Source organism: Drosophila eugracilis, unplaced genomic scaffold (assembly GCF_018153835.1).
Source record: "Drosophila eugracilis isolate 14026-0451.02 unplaced genomic scaffold, ASM1815383v1 contig_47, whole genome shotgun sequence".
Lineage (NCBI taxonomy): Eukaryota > Metazoa > Arthropoda > Insecta > Diptera > Drosophilidae > Drosophila > Drosophila eugracilis.
Window position 1 is genome coordinate 2,162,528 of NW_024573338.1, and position 20,680 is coordinate 2,183,207.

Here is a 20,680-nt window from a genome sequence, read left to right on the forward strand (position 1 = left end):
GCCTTTGTCTAGTTGACCACCGAGTTGAACGGCGCTTTTCCTGCTTCAGCTCGTGCTCCTGGTCCTGGTCCAGCTTCTTCTTCTACTCCTGCTCTTTCTCCTTCTCCAGGAAGTCCTGGAGTTCCAAGTTGACCGCACAACAAAAACAGAAGGCAGCAGAAAGCTGTAAGATCAAAGCGTTGATCTGGCGGGCTGGGGGCTGGGGTGGTGGTTACTCGGTCACAGTTTCCGGCTTCCATGGAAACTTTAAGCTGACTACACTTGGAGGAAAACTGTTGTGCAATTCCTAAATCTATCAAAATTGTTAAACATAATGAAAAACATATTTATTGAACTTAGTTTTCATTTTTAGGTGACCATCATGCTATCCATAACTTATGATAATTTTAATGCAGGACTTTATCAAAAATTAAGAAAGTTCAGCGAGATTGTTGATAATTTTCAATATTACAAGAAAATCCTTCATTTTGTACTAACATTTTCTCTCAGTACAGTGAAGCGTGGAAAGTTGTGGGGTTTCTGTTGCATTCTGGCCTTTCATATCTCGCATCTCCCTGCAGCGGACATAGCTTGGTCTTAAAACAGAATCGAGGTTACCACACGAATGACACACGGTCGGAAAAATAAGAGGGAGACGAGAGGAGTGGGCCAATGGGCTATAGGAAGTAGTGGGTTTTCAGCGGGGAATATAGCCAAGCCGTTAGCTTTGTTTGCACAACTCAAAAGTTGTTGGCATTCTTGGCGTGCGCTCAGAAAGTGAAATATGTAAGCAATGTGTTTGCCTGAATGGCTGGCAAAGGATCCAAAGGATCCATGGATATTGAGAAGGCTGGGAGGGAAGTTAAGGCAGCACCTTAAATCAGCAATTATGTCGCGCAACTTTTGCCAGGCGCCAGGTGCAAAAGGGAGGGCAATAAAAAAGGGATTGCGATCTGAGTCGGTGGCAAACCTCCTTGTTAGATAAGATTTTGCCCGCTCGCTCTTGTTGCCATAATAACCCGCTTTGCCTTTTGCCGTTTTTAGCTCGTTTTTTTCCTTGCCTTTTAATAAACTTATTAAATGTATAAGCCAGCCGTTGTCCTTGCCACTGCCGTGCCTTATCCTTTTTTTTTGGCTTTTATTTGGCAAATAATGAAAAGTAATTTAATCAAGCCAACAAAAGGGCTACGAAATTCATCAGGAAAGATAATGGAAGTCCCAAATTTGATTGGCACTTGAACCGATGGTGGTGAAACTCCTTACTGGTTTTTCCTGGTTTTTCTTTGCTTTTCGCTTTACCCGGAATAGGGGTCACCCATTGGCGGGACTTGTGTGTTGTGGGCGCTTGTGTTAATTGCCTGCACAAAGCCCCTGCAATGTCGGTTAGCAGCGGCTTCCAATCATGCGCTAATATCCGCATCACCAAAAGCTTTGAAGGCTGCATCCATAATCCTGGTGAACCGAAGGTATGATGATGCTGGTTTGGCATTCTTGAGCGTCAAAAACTGTCAACGGCCATGGCGTTCTTTTGTACTCTGAAAAAGTCCCTGGCCGCAGATTATGATTTTGACAGCATTCTCTTGATGCCGAGGAATGGGAAAAAGAGGATTTACGAAGGGGTAAAAACTGGGGGGACATTACGGTCTGGGAATAACGGGGCTGTGTGCCGCATAATCAACTTGTGCAAGTGCGCCCGGCAAGTTTTAATTACAAAACGTTCAGGCTCTTTACTCTACTTCCACTGCCACTTTAATTTCAAGCGTCTCTTCGTTTTCCCCGCTTCTGTTTAATTCATCTAGGTTCTAGATTAACATTCTTCATTTTTCTATTTTTTTTTGAGAGAATTTCTTGTGGCTGCCTTTTGTTGACTCCCTGGGAACTACTTGCCACGCGCATTTTAATCAAAGTAAAATTTTAAATAAATATTAGAGACGCACAACGTGATGAATAATTTCGGGCTGCCGCCCTGTCAATTGTCTGCCTCGCATGGGCAATTTCAATTTCAGCTACGTCAGCCCGAGAATTGCGGGGTGTACAGTGAGAGAAATCTCAAGGAGATATTAAATTCCAAAATGTTACTAAAAAATCTATGAAAAAAGAGGAGTTTCTAAAGTTTATTTATATTTAAAATCAACTATCATCCTTAATATTCTTTTCCAGCCCAGATAGTGTACGTTTTCCTAATGTTATTTTTGTTTTCTCCACGTGTGCTTGTAAGAAACTCAGAGGCAGAGGTTGGTGGTTGAGTTGGGTGGGCGTATGAGCGGTAGGCAGCGTGTCGAGTCGGTGGCTGCATCAGACTTGTCCTTGACACGTTTGCTGCATGCCAAATGAAGGTTGGCTCGCTTCCTTGCCGCGAGTGGCAACACAAAAAAAAAAAAAAAACGCTTTCGAAGACAGCCAAAGACCGCAAATCGTTTTCGGAGACTGTTGCGCGTTTACTTTGCTCGCTGGCACACTTACACGTCCTCGTGTGGCACACACATACACTGATGCACACACACAGAGAAAACACACTCACGTGAAAGCATGCACATGCAAATTTAACGAGCGCCAATGGCAAAAATTGCGCCCCAGGCCACTTAGCGTTGTCTTTTGTGGCATGAAACACACACAGAGACACACACACACAGATGCTATGGCATATATTCATACATGTCGACATCCTCGTTTATTGCTATGCAATCTGTTGTTGCTTTTATATCCGGCAGCCAGATAGCGAAGGCATAAAAAAACCCCCCCTGGGCACCATAACAAAATGGTAAGCGACACTTGCTACGAGCATGCTGAAGTGCTCAAATGACGCTGCCAGCTAGCAAGCAAGCAAGAAGGTGCCACAGCGTAAAATCTGCGGCTTAGAACAGATGGATTTTCAAGATTCAAGCCGCTGATCGATTAAGCATGGCAAACAAGCCACATTGTTCGCTTAGCTGGTTAGAGTGAGGGGCGCAGAAAAGGGTTTAAATCGAGGGGAAAGGTGAAAACGTTTACCGTGACTTATAAATTACTTTCCTAGTACTTACTAAATCCAATTAAGTTAAAAGAAAAGAAGAAGAACCTTTAAAAATCTTCACTTTAACTACCACAGTGAGTGCCAGACGCGCCACAGTACCCTTCTCAATTTGCGCTTCCTTCCGTTTCTATCATCTCTGTGTACTGTACTGTCATTGCAATATGTTTTTATGATTATGACAATGATAATACCGTAATCGCTGTTGCCGCCTTCTGGCTTAATGCAACAACTGCAAAATGCGTTTGGGCGACACTTGCAGCAAATTGCCCCACGCACACACAGACACACACACACGCAAACACACACACACAAGAACTATGAGCACAAACGATTCAAGCTGAAAATTGCCTGGCACAGTTTGTCGCATTTTTCGTCCTTGTGTCGGCTCTTCTGTGTCCTGGCCGTGCTCCTGCCAGTCCTTCCAGTACTGCCTGCTATTGCCGCCTGCCCGCCTTGTCATTTAGAGCTCATTTCAGGCGAAAAACGAAACGGAATGTAAACAAAAGGCAGTGGCAACTGTGGCAGCAGGGCGGCAAAAGGACGCAGCCACTTCCGTGTCGCAGCAACCATAAAATGACAGAGCAACTGCCTCCATCTACACTTGACGAACGAAAGGTGGAAAGTAATTTAACAAAAAAAAAGTAATTTAGAAATATAATCAAAACTTAAAACAAAATATCATAAATGAAAGACTAACAAACTATATTTTTTGTGAATTACATTTCTAAGCTTTATTTTTACCAGTGCACCCCCTCTTGGGAGCTCAAACCTCTTTCCCTTTTTCATTCCCCTAATGAGCTTGATGCGTTTTTGATGATGCTGTTGGATCCTGATGCCGCTGCTGCTACTGCTGGTAGCTACCAACCAGCGCTGCCTGTCGCACTAATTGAATGTTTTACCTCTTGGCCAACGCTGCGTATGCGTAATATGCAGCCCATGGCCAGTTGAAATTTGACTTTTATGAGACGTTTTCGGAATACACAATTACCGTGTCGAATTTATTAATGCCATTTATCATTTTTCAGTCCTAGAACGTAGAGAGCGTAGAGGTAACCTCTTTGTCCTGAACACAGTCATTCATGGCTTGTCAGCGGCTTTAATTATGCTGAGACTGGCGATGTCCTGCTGGGACAACATCCTGACCGAGACGTGCTCATATTTTATGCCTTTATAAGCAGTATTCATGTCGTTCTACCACCAACCCACCTAGACTTTGAAGGGCATATATATTGTGTGGCAGGACAATTAAAAGCTAGAGCGTTCAAATTAAGTTAGGCAACCCTTTTCATTACATGTCGGGAGAAAGGAAAAGGTGTCTTCGTGCAACCTTTTAATCATGGAGATACATAATTTGTCTAATTTATTATAAACTCGTTAACACGAACGTTGTTAAAAAGATTCAACTTTTTCATTATGTTTAAGTAATCTTTGCTTTGCCTTAACTTAACTTAACTGTTAGACAAAATTCCTTTAAATTGCATTATTAATTTAGTTCATCGTTAAAGCTCACATTTAATTAAACAGACTTTAATAGTGGGCTTGAGATAGCCATAAGCCCGGGGCTTATATTTCTCTGTGGCTTGGTGGAATTAGCATTGGTTCTCTGTTAATCGATAAGCACTCAATTAACAGGTCTTATAGGCTTACGGGCAACGCACAATTTTGCGTGTAGCTGTAGCTCTACGCCCCCTCGAGTTTTCCGAGCAACACACAGTCACACCCCCCTATAGAAAGGGCACTTTCCAATGGCAACAAACAGCTGAGGCGTAAATTGATTCACAGAGCCTAATTGTGCTGACATTTTCCTGTGGCAGCGATCGATCAATCGATGCGAATGTGTTTGCATGGCACGCAACTGCAGCTTTAGTTTGGCCTAAGCCAAAGCCACTTCCCCTACCATTTTGGCCATTCAGTAAGCCTAATTTATGCCATTGCATGGGTCGGGAATTGAATATGACAACTTTATAGAGTTTAGTTTATTATAATCGCATAAAATATTGTGACGTGCCGGGGCTGTTGAAACGAGCATGGGGATTTCCCTGAGCCTTCAACTCCCGGTGGCTCCTAACTGCCTGGTTGGATGCTGCTCCATTGTTGTGCGGCTCATGCATCTTTCATGGGGTCATGTTAATGTGCTGGCCCAGCTACTGCTGCCTGGCTATGATTTTACCACCAGACATCCTTTCCCTTGCCAGCCTTCCTCCCCTCAGCTGCCTTCCATGGCAAAGTTTATGCAACAGATTTATGAATGCCCAGCTACGTGGCAGAATTAGGCAGCTGAGGGCTTTCCCAGACCAAGGAACATTGGTTACTTCTCTGGCGAAAATTCGCGAGGTAATAAGATACACTCGAAAAAGTTATAAAGTTGAAAAATTAACTGATTCAAATTGTATAACAAATGAAGTTGGGTTTTTAATTGAAAGATAACATTTATGAGCTGCTATTTTAGAAGAAAATTGAAGAACTTGTATGATATTACTGACTTGGGAGCATTACCAATATCATCTCTTCCATATCCATTCATTTTTTAATATAATTTCAGTAAGAAATTGTAAAAGTGTATAAGGAATTAGCATTTCTTGGCTTATGAATTTAAAAAAGCTTCAGCACTTTGCAAAAACTTTGTTTGCTGGACTGTGAAAAGTTTTCTTCTAATTGTCAACTTCATTAGCCAACTACTAACTGTTGTCTCTCAGCCTCCTTCGCCGGCGACCTTAGGTCATCTCTTGGCTGGGAAAGTTGTCCTGCTGCTGCTGCTGTCTTTTGTTAATTAAGTGCAACCCAATCTGCTGCCGCTGCTGTGGCAGACATAACTCATTCATTTGGTTGAATCGTTTGCAGCAGCTGTTGCCTGCTTGCTCCTTGGCTGGCTGTTAATTGCCAAAGTGCTGTCATGACAAATGTGTTGGCCAGTTTGCAGAGTTCGCCAACGTTTTTCCAATCCCAGCAGATCTGCCTAGAACTTAGTCATTGTGTTAATAATTGCTTCATTGTTTGGTTTGACATGGCCAATATTTGTTTATTGCCTGATAATTGGCAATGCAATTGGTTTAATTACAATCGTAATGCTTGCAACTGAATTATTTACAATGAACAGCTGTCGAGTGGCTGTAATTGCCCCCGGATTAATGCAAATCTGCTAAAAGATTTCCCCATGGCAAATAGCACAAATTCTAAATCCGTTTATAAATATTTAATGCGCAATTTATAGCCAGAGGATATTTGGCCCACTCTCCCGCCTCTTAGCTCTTTTGGCCCTCCTCCCCTACCAATCCTCTTGTGTAAGTTGTTTTTCATGTTTCTGCTGTGCTCTACATTGCTGCAATTTTTTTTCGGGTTTCAACTTCTCGGTGTTTTTTTTTTTGCTGTTTGTTTGACTTTTCAATTTCAGCCACGCCAAGCTATCTGCAATTTTCCCGGGGAAATGTTTTCAGCATTGTGTGTTCAGCGATATGGCTTGCCCTCGACTGCAGGATAACCCTTTTCGTTCAGTGGAATTTTCACTGTTAATGGATTTTTCCGGTATTGATATGTCTAAGGAATTTATATTGTTTTTAATTGAATTTTGTATTTTTCTTATCAGAAATTCTTCAATTCTTCTTTATTTTGTGATTTTTGTTGGTTTTTGTTTATGCTGAATATGCCATCGTGACCGCGCATTCTTCTGACTTTGAATTGCAATATTTTCTGACTGGCACACAAATGCATAAGTTAAGCAAAAAGAAAAGAAAAGGAATGCAAAAATATACAAAAAATAGTGAAAATGGTTTTTAATTAAAAAAATATTTTAGCCACGAAACAGCTGTCAACTTTGGAACGAACAATGAATGCCCTGGAAAAATCTATTCACATTAAATTTTTCTTAAAGAGCGTTGGCCATAAATTGTTTTTTTTTGCCCAGCATCCCAGGAGTTGTTTGTGTTTTGCCAAAACGCTGTCAACGCATTACGTAATTATGGATGTATCAAATTATGAAAAATGTGCTCGGTATTCGCCAAGTTACGTGTTGTGGCAACATTTTATGGCTGTCGCGGCACAGCCGTCCTTTGCCGCAGCGAATTATGTGACAAAAACGCTTCAGTAAACAGCAGACGTACAAATAGATGGGGAAAATGCCACAGAGAGACAACAGAAACGCGGACCCCGGCATGACAACCAACAGAGACAGGGCTGAGAGGAGAGGGTGGGGAAAGGTACACTGGGAAAAGTGATTAGATTAGAAATAGTTTTTTTACGACTATTTTTAGGACTTTCTTTTATATCTCTCAACATTTTTGGTCTCTTTTTGGTTGCTTAAAAAGTTCTTAGTTATGATCCACAATTTCTCCAAGTGTACTTTGGCAAACTGGGTAACTGGAGAATCTTTCCGAGGGCTGACACGTGAATCCCTGTCCCCAGTTTTCAGTCCCAGTGCATCGTTAAAGATTTATTTAGAATTTCCAGCGGGCACCATAAACCGCAGCGCGTAATTGTCCATATATGTAGTGGCTGCCAGAGCACCCTCCCTCTCTCTCTCTCTCTCTCCCTCTCTTTCTATTTATATGTCAGCTATCTCTTTCTCATCGCACTGTCAGCATAGAATACTTTTATGGTAATAATTTCAGTTGTGGCATTAAATCAGCGGAAACGGAAATGTAAAAACGTGTTGCCAGGAAGTCATATTTCAGCTTAGACAAACGAGATACTGAAGAGTAAGGGAGAAACAGCGATAGAGCGGGGGGGTAGAAAGAGATAGGGTGTATTGGGTGATGAAGCGTGAGATAGAGCCACATGCAACACTGTTGTCAGTTGTTGTTTGTGTTGTGGAGGAGACTACATCGCATTAATTTGGTTTTACAACATGGCCACACATAAAAATGAGAAATGGCTGACACACATGCTGCACAAAGTAACTAAGAGCAAGCGAGATGGCATGTATAATGGGTGAAAGAGAGGCGAACAACAATTGCCATCAACAATATAGTCGAAATTAGCGCAAAATGAATTATAAATGCTGCCTTAATAAAAAGCCAAAGCACAAAAGCATGGCCAGCAAACATCAAGTCCTTAGCGAGTGAAAGAGACAGTCTGAATGGGAGTAAAAGAGAAGCTCCGAGGAAGTGGGAGAATGAAGAAGAATCAGCCGCAGCAACTCTCCACAGATGTAAACAGTAAAAATGTTGAATGTTCTTCCGCCGCTTTATGTGCAGCATCAAAAACAGATGCTGAACAAGCTGAGTGCAAAGCGAAAAAAGTGGAAAGGATCTGGAACGAGAGGGGCAGCAGAGGAAGAGCTAAAAAGCCTTGTCCACTGAAATTGCACTAAATAAAGAAAGAAAAGTTTTTAATATCCAGTAATTACTTGGGGGAGAGGGCATATTAGGTTCTGGAAACCGTTAATATCGAAATTTACCAACCAAAGAAAGATCCAATTTTGGTTTACTTATTTTGAATTTTTAAGGATTTTTAAGGACCATATTTTCCCATGTTTCTAAAAAGATTCAGGAAAGGGTGATTAATGATTTAGCATTTAAAACATTCAACATAATAAATAATATAATGAAATTTAACAAACTTAACACATCACCCGTCATGAACACACCAACTGCTGGCCAAAACAGATTGCTACAGTTTACAGTCCCAGCAGTTTATGTTAACCTAGCTAAAAGGCAACTTTTATTAACCTATTGCTAGCACAAAACTTCTGTTACAAATACCCCAATAAACATTTTCAATTTAAGTTGTATCTAGACAAGGGCTTTTCGCAGTTTAGTCGCTGGTTTATGAGCAGCTCAATGGCTAATCCCGAGCAGAGTCGTCAGCTGCCACGGGTAAAACTTAAACCCCGGTGAAATCTTAAAGGCAGATGTTGTGTTCCTCCCCAATGGATGCTCCAAGGATTTTCCAAGGCAAACTGAAGGTATTGGGTACACATTGGGTTCTGGTACTGCTGTTGGCAATTATCACATCGTGTCGCAGTGGCGGCCATAATAACCCCCAGACCGAAGATGAAGTCAAATGCTGCAAATACAACCAATCAGACGAAACAGCAGCGGGATGCGCCCCTCAACGCCCATTTTAATGTGCGCACGACTTGTCCTCCAGGGTGGGGGGCAAAACGCATTTATATATATATATAGTAGAGTATATATATCGGGGATCTGGGGGGTATGGAAGTGATATTGGGTCTGGTCTCTGGTAACTCCATGAATTTTCTTGTGTTTTCAGTGGGGAAACAGCAGTAAATTGACATAAAAACCAAATTGTCCATAAAAATGTATTTCCCTTTAGCCCAAGGAGCCAAGGATCTCCCTCCTTCCGGCAAATGCCGAGTTTTCCCTTGACTTTTCCCGCTTTTCTTTTTCATTCTCCCCGTTGTCCCGATGCTTATCGATAAAGTTCAATGGCAGCTTCAGGGGCAACTTGCTCGGTTGGCCGGCGGAATTAGTTTCCTGCGGGGAATCCCTAGGAACGGTTCCGTCAACAATTTAATCAGTTCATCGCCTCTCGGCCGCAGCAAATCCTGTTCCACACAAAACCAAAAAGGATTTCTTGTCTTGTGTGTATTTCAACACCCTTTGGGGCTTCTAGTTTATTTACTTTTTTTTTTTGTTGCTTCCTTTGGGCCTTTGGCTTACTTGCCGCCTCTATTGACACAAAATAAGTTGGCTTTAGTTTTGGTTTTATTGGCCGCATTCGGTTGGCAGGAAATTAAAAGCCATCTGGCAATGTTTTCATTTCCTCTCGTCAGAGTCACTTCATCATCGCACCCAGAGAATCGATATTATGCTAATGCCCGTCTAATTATTGCCCATTATCGAAATGAAGAGAACACATTTCCCATCGCCATCAACATTCTATATAATCGTCGACTGACTTTTTTGATGAGCTACAAAATAAACCAATAGAAGTTTGACTTTCGGGAATGGGATTATAATTTGTAAATGGGATTGGCGAAGATTATGAGGGGATAAGTAAACTTAGACTGTCAAGTTTTGGCTAATTAAGAAATTTGATTAATTGGAATGGATTGGTGTTGAGAGAAGGACTTGGCATTACCATATTAATTTTTGTTAAAATTTTTAAAAATATTTTCCTACTAAATTGGCTTCTCTTTTATCTTTTAAGGCTCTTTAGGTAATATAACCCATTCAATCCTTTTTGTATATCACTTAAAACTTTGATGAATCTCTGTTGCTTATGGGAAAAGGCCTTTTTTCATCATCCTCCTCTAATTGTTTTTCAAAAAGCCTTGAATAGCTGGAAAATGATTGATATTTTGTCCCATACCCTTAATTATTAGCTGCCCGGAGTAGGAAAAAGCATTGGCAAGACCAAAAGGCAAATCATTTCAATACAGCTGGGACAGAAGATTTCCCCCCCAACTTTTTTTTCCTGTTCTATACCATAGCAACGTGTGTGTGATAGAATAGGGATGAGGGGACTTTGAATGGATTTTTAATAACATTGTCAGGGTGACACAGAAATGGCGTCAACATGTGCGCAGCTACCGACCCTGACTGTGATTATCACTCGACCTCCAAGCCCCCCGTTAGCTACCATATCCCTCCTACGTTTATCCTCCTACTGGCCATTTCAGGGGTCGTTGGGCTAAAACACACATACACACACACACGCTCACGAATGTGTTGGACATTTTTTTGTTTGTTTGGGTTGGGTTTTTGCTGCAGGTTCCAGCAGTTGCTGTTGGCTTAACGCCTGCTGTTGCTGCTCTTTTCGGCCGGTCAACATGCTCATATTGGATATGTTTTTGGTGGCCTGATGGCCCGGTGTCCACCACTCCAACGCCTCATCATCGGGTCCATCCTTTCTTTCTTTTTTGATGAGGCGTACACAACACAAGGCAACTAATTTAAGCCTGACATTTGCCAAGCGGCTATGGGTGATGATTATTACTATGATGATGATGGTAATGGCTATGGCTTATGCCGAATGTCGAATGGCGAATGGCGCACACATTTCATAAGTTTCGATGGCGGTTAATTTACATGGCCAGTTGGAGGATTTATTGCCGAACGAACTAGGCCAGCAGCTGTAGGCAGTCAGATATTTATTACGGCCTGTGCGCATGAAATGAGTTAATATCGCTTGACTTCTTGCTGGCCAGCTCGGGCTCTTAAAGCACCGTACAAAAGGACCCCATTGAATGTATTCACAGCATGGCAGACCGTCCCAGGATGTGGCAGAACCTGACTGCAGATACACCAAAAAAAAGAGAAAGAAAGATACATGCAGGTCTATACAGATGCTGTCACAATAATAGCAGTGCTCTCTTTTTGGGGGAGCATAAAATATATTACAAATAATGATCCCGTTCTTTTAAAAGATTTTTCTTGATTTATTCTTGATTATATATACGGAATTTTAATTTAAATTTTATTTTAATTTTATTTTTAGGTGCTTAAAAGTATGCTATGATTTGGGAAAGACAAGGATGTTCTAAATGAATTTTTCATAGCATGCTTTTTGACACTCTCTTGAGAGGCATGTTTTTGGTTGTCATTTTCAAAATCTAAGCCATTCCCCATTATTATTTCTACCTCATCTGTGCACACCGCAATGTGTGCAATGAAAGCAGGCGAGAAAGGGAGAGAGAAAGAGTGTGAGAGAGAGGGAAAGGGAAGAGATGTTACAGCAGACAAACAAAAGCTGCCGAAAACAAATAATCCGTTCTGTGTGGCTCCGTGGCTCCGTGTTTTGCTGTTTTGCCGTTTGGATGTTTGAATGCCTGTGTTTTCCTTGCCATGCCACACGGCTCTTATCCTGGCTGGCATCCTTTTGTCTGTTTCGCTTGTCTGTTTGTTTGTTTGTCTGTTTGCATGCGATGCTGATGAGCCTGCAACATGTCGAGTCGAGTTGTTGCCAAAGTAATAATAACAAAAGGGCTAAGACCGAGACGAGAGCGGGCTTAAAAACCTCATTGACACGTTCCGCAACGGTGCCAGGCAACACTTTCGGTTTTAGCCATAGTTTTGCATTCCAGAAGACTGAAGGCCTTAAGCCATTTACTTAGCCACACTCGGACAGATGTCAATGGGAATCTGGCTGGGTAAATGGATGCTCCACTGACTAGCTGAATGAATGAATGAAATCATGCACGACTGACTTAATGCCTTTGCCCAGGCACTTGGATTCATTTCCATTTAAATGTTACATCAACTCGGATTTCCTCTTCGGGGCAACAGTGCGTATGACCGCATCCGAATGTGCATTTAATTGCATTTCAATTTCTCGATTTACAGCCATTTGGGCATAGCCTGCCTGACTGCCTGGCTGCCACAGACAGACGTTGCACACTCGATGTGCCCAAAATGGAGTATTGAATTAATAAATTATTGGTATGCTGTTGACGTTGCGGTTGAAGGACACTCCCAGTTGCTTTGCCACTTAATTAGCAGGATGACAGACCGAAAACCAAGCCGCAGCTTTGGCCACAGTTTAACACTCAGTTCATTTGCCTTTGTCGGATAGATTTTCCTTTTCCATCCAGTTTTTTTTCGTTAATTTTCTCATTAACTTTAGCCGACGAAACGAATCACATATAAAATTTAATTAAAATTATCAATCGGAAACAACATCGGATGGATAGGAAGAGGCGTGGCGTTGATTGGCATAAAGGGCTTTAATAAGCATAAATTATGAAGAGTCTATAATCAATTCCAGCCGTTATTGTTTGTCTGGCCAACATGAAAATTGTTTGCAGCACGCAAGCTAAGAACTAGAAATAACAAACTTATAACAAAGGAGAGATATTAAATACCCTAAAGGGATGTTTTATATAAAAAAATATAAATAACTTTAATATTTAAGGTCTAGAATCAGATCATGATTCTGTTTTTCTGTAGAAAAAATTCTCATTTTATTATTTTTCTAGAAATCTCTCTTTGTCCCGCAATGAATATCTATTTTCGCTTAATGTTTCCTCTGCCCCGAAGCCGCCTGCTTATATAGCGACTTAATGGGCTTTTCTTTGTCCCGAAATCTAAATATACCTCTTGAAAGGGCAGTAAATATTTGGCTGAGGTCATTGCGAGCAGGTGCAGCCAGGTGAGATAGTGAGAGGCAGATAACAAAAGCCCTTTTAGCTGGGCGAATGTTCAAAAGTGTTCAAGTGCCTCACTGGCCAGTTGCAACTGAAAGCAAAGAGAAAAAAAATACACCTGAGCTAAAGCACTAATTACACGGCGCGTCACTCACTTACTGAGGCTTGAGTGAGGCATGCAATTAGCTGGCCATATAACTCATCCGCCACGTGGCACCGCTCTAGAAATAAAATGCAATTTGCAAAGTGAAATTGCCTGTACTTGTTAAATTAATCTCGCCCTCATCTCATCTGAGGCAGCCACAGGCAATTTCAAGCTCGACTTGCCAACTCATCAGCCGGTACCAGCATCGCTCAGTTGTCAGCCGCAATCGCTGGCATTCTAATTAAGCCGCGGCTAATCATTAATTAGACACATCGAATGCGGCCCCAGGTTGCTATTTTTTTATAGGTGCCTATATATACAAGGCGACCCATTTAAGTTTGGTAATCGCAACAGCTTTCTAAGGCCGCAAAAGCCAAAAACAAATGTCGCTTTTAATTATGGGCTTTCTCAGGATTTGATGGAGGTGCACTGGGAAAAGGGGTTGAGAATAACAAAAATACATGAAATATCAAATATTTTTAAAGTTATTTTCAGCTTAAAAATATCTTTAAAACTTTAATTTATTTCACAAAACTTCACAGAAGTAATAATAATAATCAAAATACTAATTTGTTTTGATAAAAGGTAACTTCTGTCTTCTCAATTTTGTCTAAGTGTACCCAGCTCCAGCTGTTTGGGTTTACATTTAGCACCTCAAGGCACGCCACCGGGCACACCCAAGGATATCCGTGGCTATGGACTGTGGGATGAAAACAGGGGATCGGGGATGAGGCAGTGCAGGTCCAACTGCTGGGTGTGCTCAAGGTTAGGGCCATTTCGGCTGGCCAAGTGGGCGACCAAACCGAGCCAAACCGAACTGCGTTGAGCTAAACTGACATGCTCTGATCGACAGGATGTCTGCCGATGGGTAAATGGGTGGCTTTGAGGGTTCGAGGGTTGCGGTTGGTGGCTTATTTATAAAACGACCTTGGCGCAAATCAAATGCAAAACTTTTATGCGGCCAGCGACACGCGTCCGTGTCCGCGTCCGCATTCGCCTGCTCATTAAAGGTCAAAGCCGATTTGGTGTTGCTGTTGTTATTGCTGTTGTCCTGCTGTTGTCTCCCCTAGGTGTGTTCGGTCCTGGGGTCCTTTGTGAAGGGAATTGCCAGGAAACAAACGCAAATATAAATATATACAACGTAAACATACAAATATCTACGCAGGCAAAAAAGTTTCAAGAAAATCGGAGGTCAATTGGTTAGAATTTTTCAATAACAGTTTCAACAAATTATTATTATTATTTTTTAGTAATACTTGCTTTAAATTGACTTAAATCTCAATCTGTTCACATCTTTCTTTATAAATTTTCAATATTTTTAAGCTTCTAATAACTATATTCTCAAATTGTTTTTCCACAGTGTAAATATTTATATAATTTTTCTGGTTTTTGAAAAGCCTCTTTAGAATTATTTGCGTTCGCGCGTTGCTCAATAAACATAATTAGCATTTTGCCACTTTACGTGGCCCAGCCACTAATGAATGACTAGGCCAAAAGGGAAATGGCCGAGACATGAAAATAACAAGGAAAAGTGAGCAATAAGAGGACGAGGTGGTGTGGCAGCCCGGATTGAACCTATTTCATATGCAAAAAGTGGCAAAGAAGTTGATTAAAAATTCAGGAAGAGCTCAACTATTTGACAGGCACGGCGCCATCTGTGGGCCAAATAAATAACACAGAAAACTGAGCAAAGGCCACAAACAACCACACACACATTCACAGAATATACACATATACATATATATATATAAGCGCTAGCATAGACACATCAACACTTGCAGAGATGTATACAAGTGTCACTCGTGTGTAGCGCACTCAACGTCAGCACTTGGCAATTGCCATGTTTCCACACATACACTCACACTTGGACACACTCCTACACACACCTACATAGAAGGCTGCTAAAAGGGCTACTCTCGCACACACACACACACATACACTCATTTAGTGTCGCACATGGCGTATACGTGCTGGCTGTCTGTGGTCGTGCCGCAGAGTGTAATTAAATATTTTACAGGCAATCTACATTCTTGAGATAAACTCGGCTTTATATATTTATGCGTGTGTGAGCCTGTGTGTGTGACCCAAAGCAGGAGCAACAACAGGAGCAGCAGCCACAATGGGAAAATGTTTTTAAAAACGAAAAACACGCAAAATGCTAAGCAAGTAACACGTTTAAAATGGATCAAAACGATTCGGAAATGCTCTTAAATAAATTAGATGAGCTTAAAAAATATATGCTAAATGACCGTTCTTTGGTAAAAGTGATAAAACGTATAATAAAAATCCCATTATATTGGTTTGATTTCAATTTAAATCTTAGCTTTCATTTGCCTCCCTGTCGTATGAGTAATATTTGAGATAGTAAATAATTATTGCTCATACGACAGGGTGGTAAGTATTCCTTTTAAATATTATTATATTTACATAAAGATATAACACAACTTTATAACTTTAAATATCAGTTAATATATTTTCATAATTTTAAAGTTAAATCCTTCAACTAATATCCCATAACCGATCAATTCTTTTCTCGGAGAAATGCAAATTGATTTGAATCCTTTTATGCAAATTTCATCCAATTGAGTGCCAAAGTCGAGGAGCTCTGTTCAATGTCTGGCTCAAAAGGACAACATCATAAGATACCAGATTAATGTTTGCAGCTCCCAAATATACACAAACACAAGGATATTGCGCTTAGGCTGCAATATTTGGAGGGCTCGTCCTGGGCCCTACATATACTCGTACATGACTCGTCGAAACATTTTTCGGGGCATAAGTCGTTGTCGTTGTGGTTGTTGTGGAATTTAGATTAGTGTCATTTAACTTTTTAGATTTACAAATGTTGCATGAAAAGATAATCGGCTTGCCCTTGTCCGCCGGCCAGCCACAGGACATGGAGCTTGGGACACGGGACACAGGACACAGGACACGGGACCTTGGACATAGTCAAGGGCAGTTTTGTGGTTGCTGCCCCCTTTTGCAACCTCAGTGGCAGAATCGTCCACGTCCTCGTCCTCGCCTTGCGTCTCAGCTCCTCCGTCTGCGCTTGAGTTGCGGCATTGTAACAGGTTTTGAGGCGTGCTTTGGGTTTCTGCGGCTGGAAACTGGGAATATATGGACCTGGCGGTAGGAGCAAGACCCCAAATTGGATTTCGTTGTTGTCTCCCAGTTGGGTTTCCTCCGCATTTATATATATATACAAAATATATATATATGTGATGGTTTGGAGTTGGACGCGTGTTGGTAATTGGGCTTTGAGGTTGTAATTTGTGAATTGAAACTGTCAGCAGTACAGTGTGGTGCGTGTGTCGGTGGATTTAATAAGCAAATTAAAAAGCCTGCATTGTCCGAAGTCGTAAACTCTCTCTCAGTCTCCATTGCATTCCCATTGAGTGCCTTGCTTTATTGGATTTTCATTAACAATTAGCTGGGAATTTAATTTGCTTGCCTAAACATTTTGCCTTTCGCAAATTTAATTATAGCTGCATTTGCATTGGAATTCCCGTAATTTTCTTAATTAATAAGTTATGCTTACCCTTTCTGCTCAATTGCTAGGCAACTGTGTGTATGAAAGGGGTAAAAACAAGAGAAAACTGTTTTTTAATTGCCTGCGAAAAGGGTTTACAAGTGGGCTGAGGGTGTATAAACTCATAGTAGTAGGCCGCAGCTGTTGCTCCGGCTTAAGAGGGTTAAGGAGAGAGAGAAAGAGAATAAAAAGGATGAGAACTGGCATAGAGTCCACATGAACTGACCACTTGAGTTGGCCTAATTGGCTGGCCAAGTGTTGGTTATTTTGGAGCATGAACTCCAAGGTCCCTGAATGCGGTTCCTCTTGCTGACCATAGGGCACGAGGACTTATTTAGCTTAACTTTGCTTTGTGGCTGGAGGATGGGTTTTCTAAATATCAAAAGGGGATTTAGGATGATAAAAATGTGAGGAAAATTACACTTCTTTTAACTTCTTTTCAAGTCAAATATATATTTTCAATGATTCCTTTAAGCAATCTTTAATTAGAAGTCAGAAGCTTCGATAATTCTAAGTCTCTCCAAGCCCGTCAAGCATTTCAAGAAACACACATTCTGATTAGCTTCTCCGTCAAGCAGACTCCATTAGTGTGAAGGGGGCGTGGCACTAGGGGCGTTATCCGAAATGCCCATCCGACAACAAAATCCTTAAACAGCACTATGCGTGCGCGAACAAATCCATCCATCCAACCATCCTTCCAACCATCCCTCCAACCATTCATCCTTCCATCCATCCGTCCACTTTCAGTCTTCAGACTGAAATGTGGGGCGTCAGAAAGAGTTACGCCCAGTTTCAGTCAAGGACCAAGACCAAAAACATTCATGTGAATTACCAACAGCTCCGACGGAAACGGAAACGCAAGAGCGTGTTTCAGCTGAAGCCCATAATTTTGCATTAGCAGCTACCAAAAAAAGAAAGAAAGCAATAACAACTGAAACAGAAACTTCAAATGAAACAGAAGCAAGAGAGCAACAAACATTGACAGATAACAGACTGGAGAGCTCAGTCACATGTGAGCGCACGTGATAAGAATTCACAGGTGAAAACCCTGTCGTACAGGTATTAAATATGTTCAACATCCAGTTGCCAGCTCCTCACTCATCAAATGGGCAGTAGAAGCGTGTTGGCAGATGCTAAATTAGGTAATTAGCTGAAACATTTTTGTTATATTTCGAACTCACTCATCAAATAAACATTTGCAATTGACTAAACAAAGACAAATTTTAATAACATTTAATAGTTTATGCATAGAAAACAGAGTAATTTAAAGTACGAGTTTAGTACAAAAAGGATAATAATATATAAGCAGATCATTATTTATAGCTCTTATTGGCATTTTTAAGGCAAATTTTATTTTTGACTTCTAAAATACATCTTGAAGTCGTTCAGTTTGTGGAACCTCTTTACCTTGCTCTTATTTCCCTCTTCTTAAAATATAAAAATAGCTTCAAGATTATTGTTAATATTAAAAAGGAACGACCCGAGGACGAGCTAAAAATGATTGACCTTGGTAAGTAAGCCATCTTTCACCGTCGTCCTACGTCCTAAGTATAATTAGTTTTGCACTAACTGGGGCGTAAAACGAAACCCAGACACATAGCTGAGAAATGAACGCCCCCAGATCGAACCAAACTGAACCGAAGCGAAATGAAGCCTTTTCCCTGGCCAACACACAAAATCATTAAAAATATTTGCCTGCACGCGCTCAGCCGCCTCGTCATCCAATCAACCATCGCAGTAGCAGTGGCAGTAGCAACACCACAGCCACCACCACCAAAATCGACACCACAACCGCTAGCCATCCAGCTCCTGGCCATCGAGAGAAGTAAGAAGAACAGGGCCGAAAGGAACCCAATTTGGGGCATAAAAATTGTTGCTTACTTGGCAAAGATGTTTATCACACCGTCGGGTGGCTGGATAAAAAAATGGGGAAAGACCAGCAAGGACTTCTGAGAAAAATTTGGCACATTGGTTGAAGAGATTAAATGGGTTTTTTTTTGGTAATACGAAAGGATACTAAGTACTTTAGATACTATACTTATTGATGATTAAAACTTCAATATATAGTTCAAATATTCATTTTAGGAGATAGAAATTCTAGATTCATCTTTTCAATTAATTCAAAATGTATAACATTTTTTTAGATACTCGTACTTTTCAGTAAACATCTACTCTTATTTTCGATGCACAATTTTTGAGAAATTAAAATTATTTTTAAACAAATTTTTGTACCATTTTCACTGCAATCTAAACCACTGTGCTGTGGCCAAGTGCGGTTGGCAATGTAAATATTTTGCCATTTGGGCTTTCTCTTGGATTAGTTTCATTTATTTCATCATTTGCGCGTCTCACTAAACGCATGCAGCGCCTTATCCTGGCCGCTGCGAGTCCTGAGCTTTGTGTCCTGTCTGGGTGAGTGAGAGTATTTCCCGGGCTCAGCGGTTGGTTGGCGGTCCGGCGGCGCGGGGGGTGGACAAGAATTTAATCAGGCCGCTGGGGACTGTAAAGCTTCGCCGTCCCGCTGCTAACACAGAAATGTAGGCGCTGCCCAGAAACAAAAAGCAAAAAAAAGAAAGAAAACACAAAAAATAAACGGAAACAGAAAAAAACACACAGAGAACAGTGAAATTTCCTTAAGCGTAATGCTGCAAGGAGAAAAATTATTGTTTCGATGTCAAAGGATAATAACTTTTATGTTTGTTAGCATTGCAATAGTTACTTTGTTAACAAAATTACTTTTAAACTTTTCAACATTGTTAGTTTTATTTGTTTTTTTTTCTAGCTTAAGCTTAACGCTGAGATAGTAAGGAAATCTTTTTTGTTTTTGTTAATAAAGAAAGGAACTAAAGAGTTGTTATATTAAAAAATAAATATATATTTATCCACTTCCCCCTTTTCATTATATATCATTAACCGAAACGTATACAATTTTTTCCTGTGTCCAAATGTTGTTCCCGAAATAATGACGATGGCGATGACGAGGTCCGCCCGCTAAAAGGAAAATGTTAGGGGGACTTGGCCTCATCGCTATTTGATTTTTCCTTTTGCACTCTCCTCCTTTTTTTCTGCGCTTTTATTATTCGTTACAAGTGTGTGAAGTTGTAATTTAAGTGTATGTGTGTGGGAATGGGGGTGGGGCAACTGACACGCCCACCGCCCATTAAATGCCGCCTACAAAATGCCGTCGCCGCCGGAGGGGACATTGATTTTCCTCTCTTCCGCTCTTTATTTTCCCGCTCGGCATGCCTTTAAAGCAAATTCCAGCCATGCCACCAGCAATCAGTTTCAGTTGCGTCTTGATTTTTGCTTTTGATTTCATCGTTGGCTTAGTTGGATAAGGGGGAGGGGGGCGTTATGGCAACCATAGCCACCTCCATCCAATGCCGATGCCGATGCCATCCCATATCCAGCTGACATTGACGAGTGTCAGGCACATGTCCGCCACACAGCCCAGCCTTACTAACTTGGCTTAAGCGTGGACACAGCTGGACATCGAGTGGCCAAATCGGAAGTGGAAGTCAGGGGAGGAGAGCGGATCTCATTGGCTGCTGCAGGAAGGACCACAGGTGGAAAGGGGGCTGGTTCCCCTCCCAGCTTCCTGCTTCTCCGATAGTTGGTGAAAAGTTTTTAGTTCGACTTTAGGGTAACATTTTCCACACCACATATTGAAAAAATTCATTGGAATTTTCTTTTTTTGTTTAGCGGGTCCTTGTGTGACTTAGCGATGGTTTTTTATCGAGTGGCTTAATTTTTTATGAAAGCATTAAGAAATCAGAATGAGAGCATATCAAATAGCAAATATAGGTAGGTGCCTTTGCATTTTCAATATTTTAGTTTGAGGGGTAAGTGGTACTTTTTGGAGTACATATTAAAGGGTTTTTAAAGTGAAACAACAACTTTATAAGGAGAAAAATCGGGGTGGTTGACAATATTTGCTTGGGTGTAAAAATTTATTTTAAATTCAATATTCCG

General features: G+C 41.1%; 1 protein-coding gene across 1 annotated transcript in view; it reads right to left on the bottom strand.

The window, feature by feature from the left end:
- LOC108109575 (muscarinic acetylcholine receptor gar-2) overlaps nt 1-20,680 on the bottom strand; it is a 29,142-nt gene that overhangs the window by 6,966 nt on the left and 1,496 nt on the right. The gene's annotated exons all lie outside the window — the stretch shown is intronic.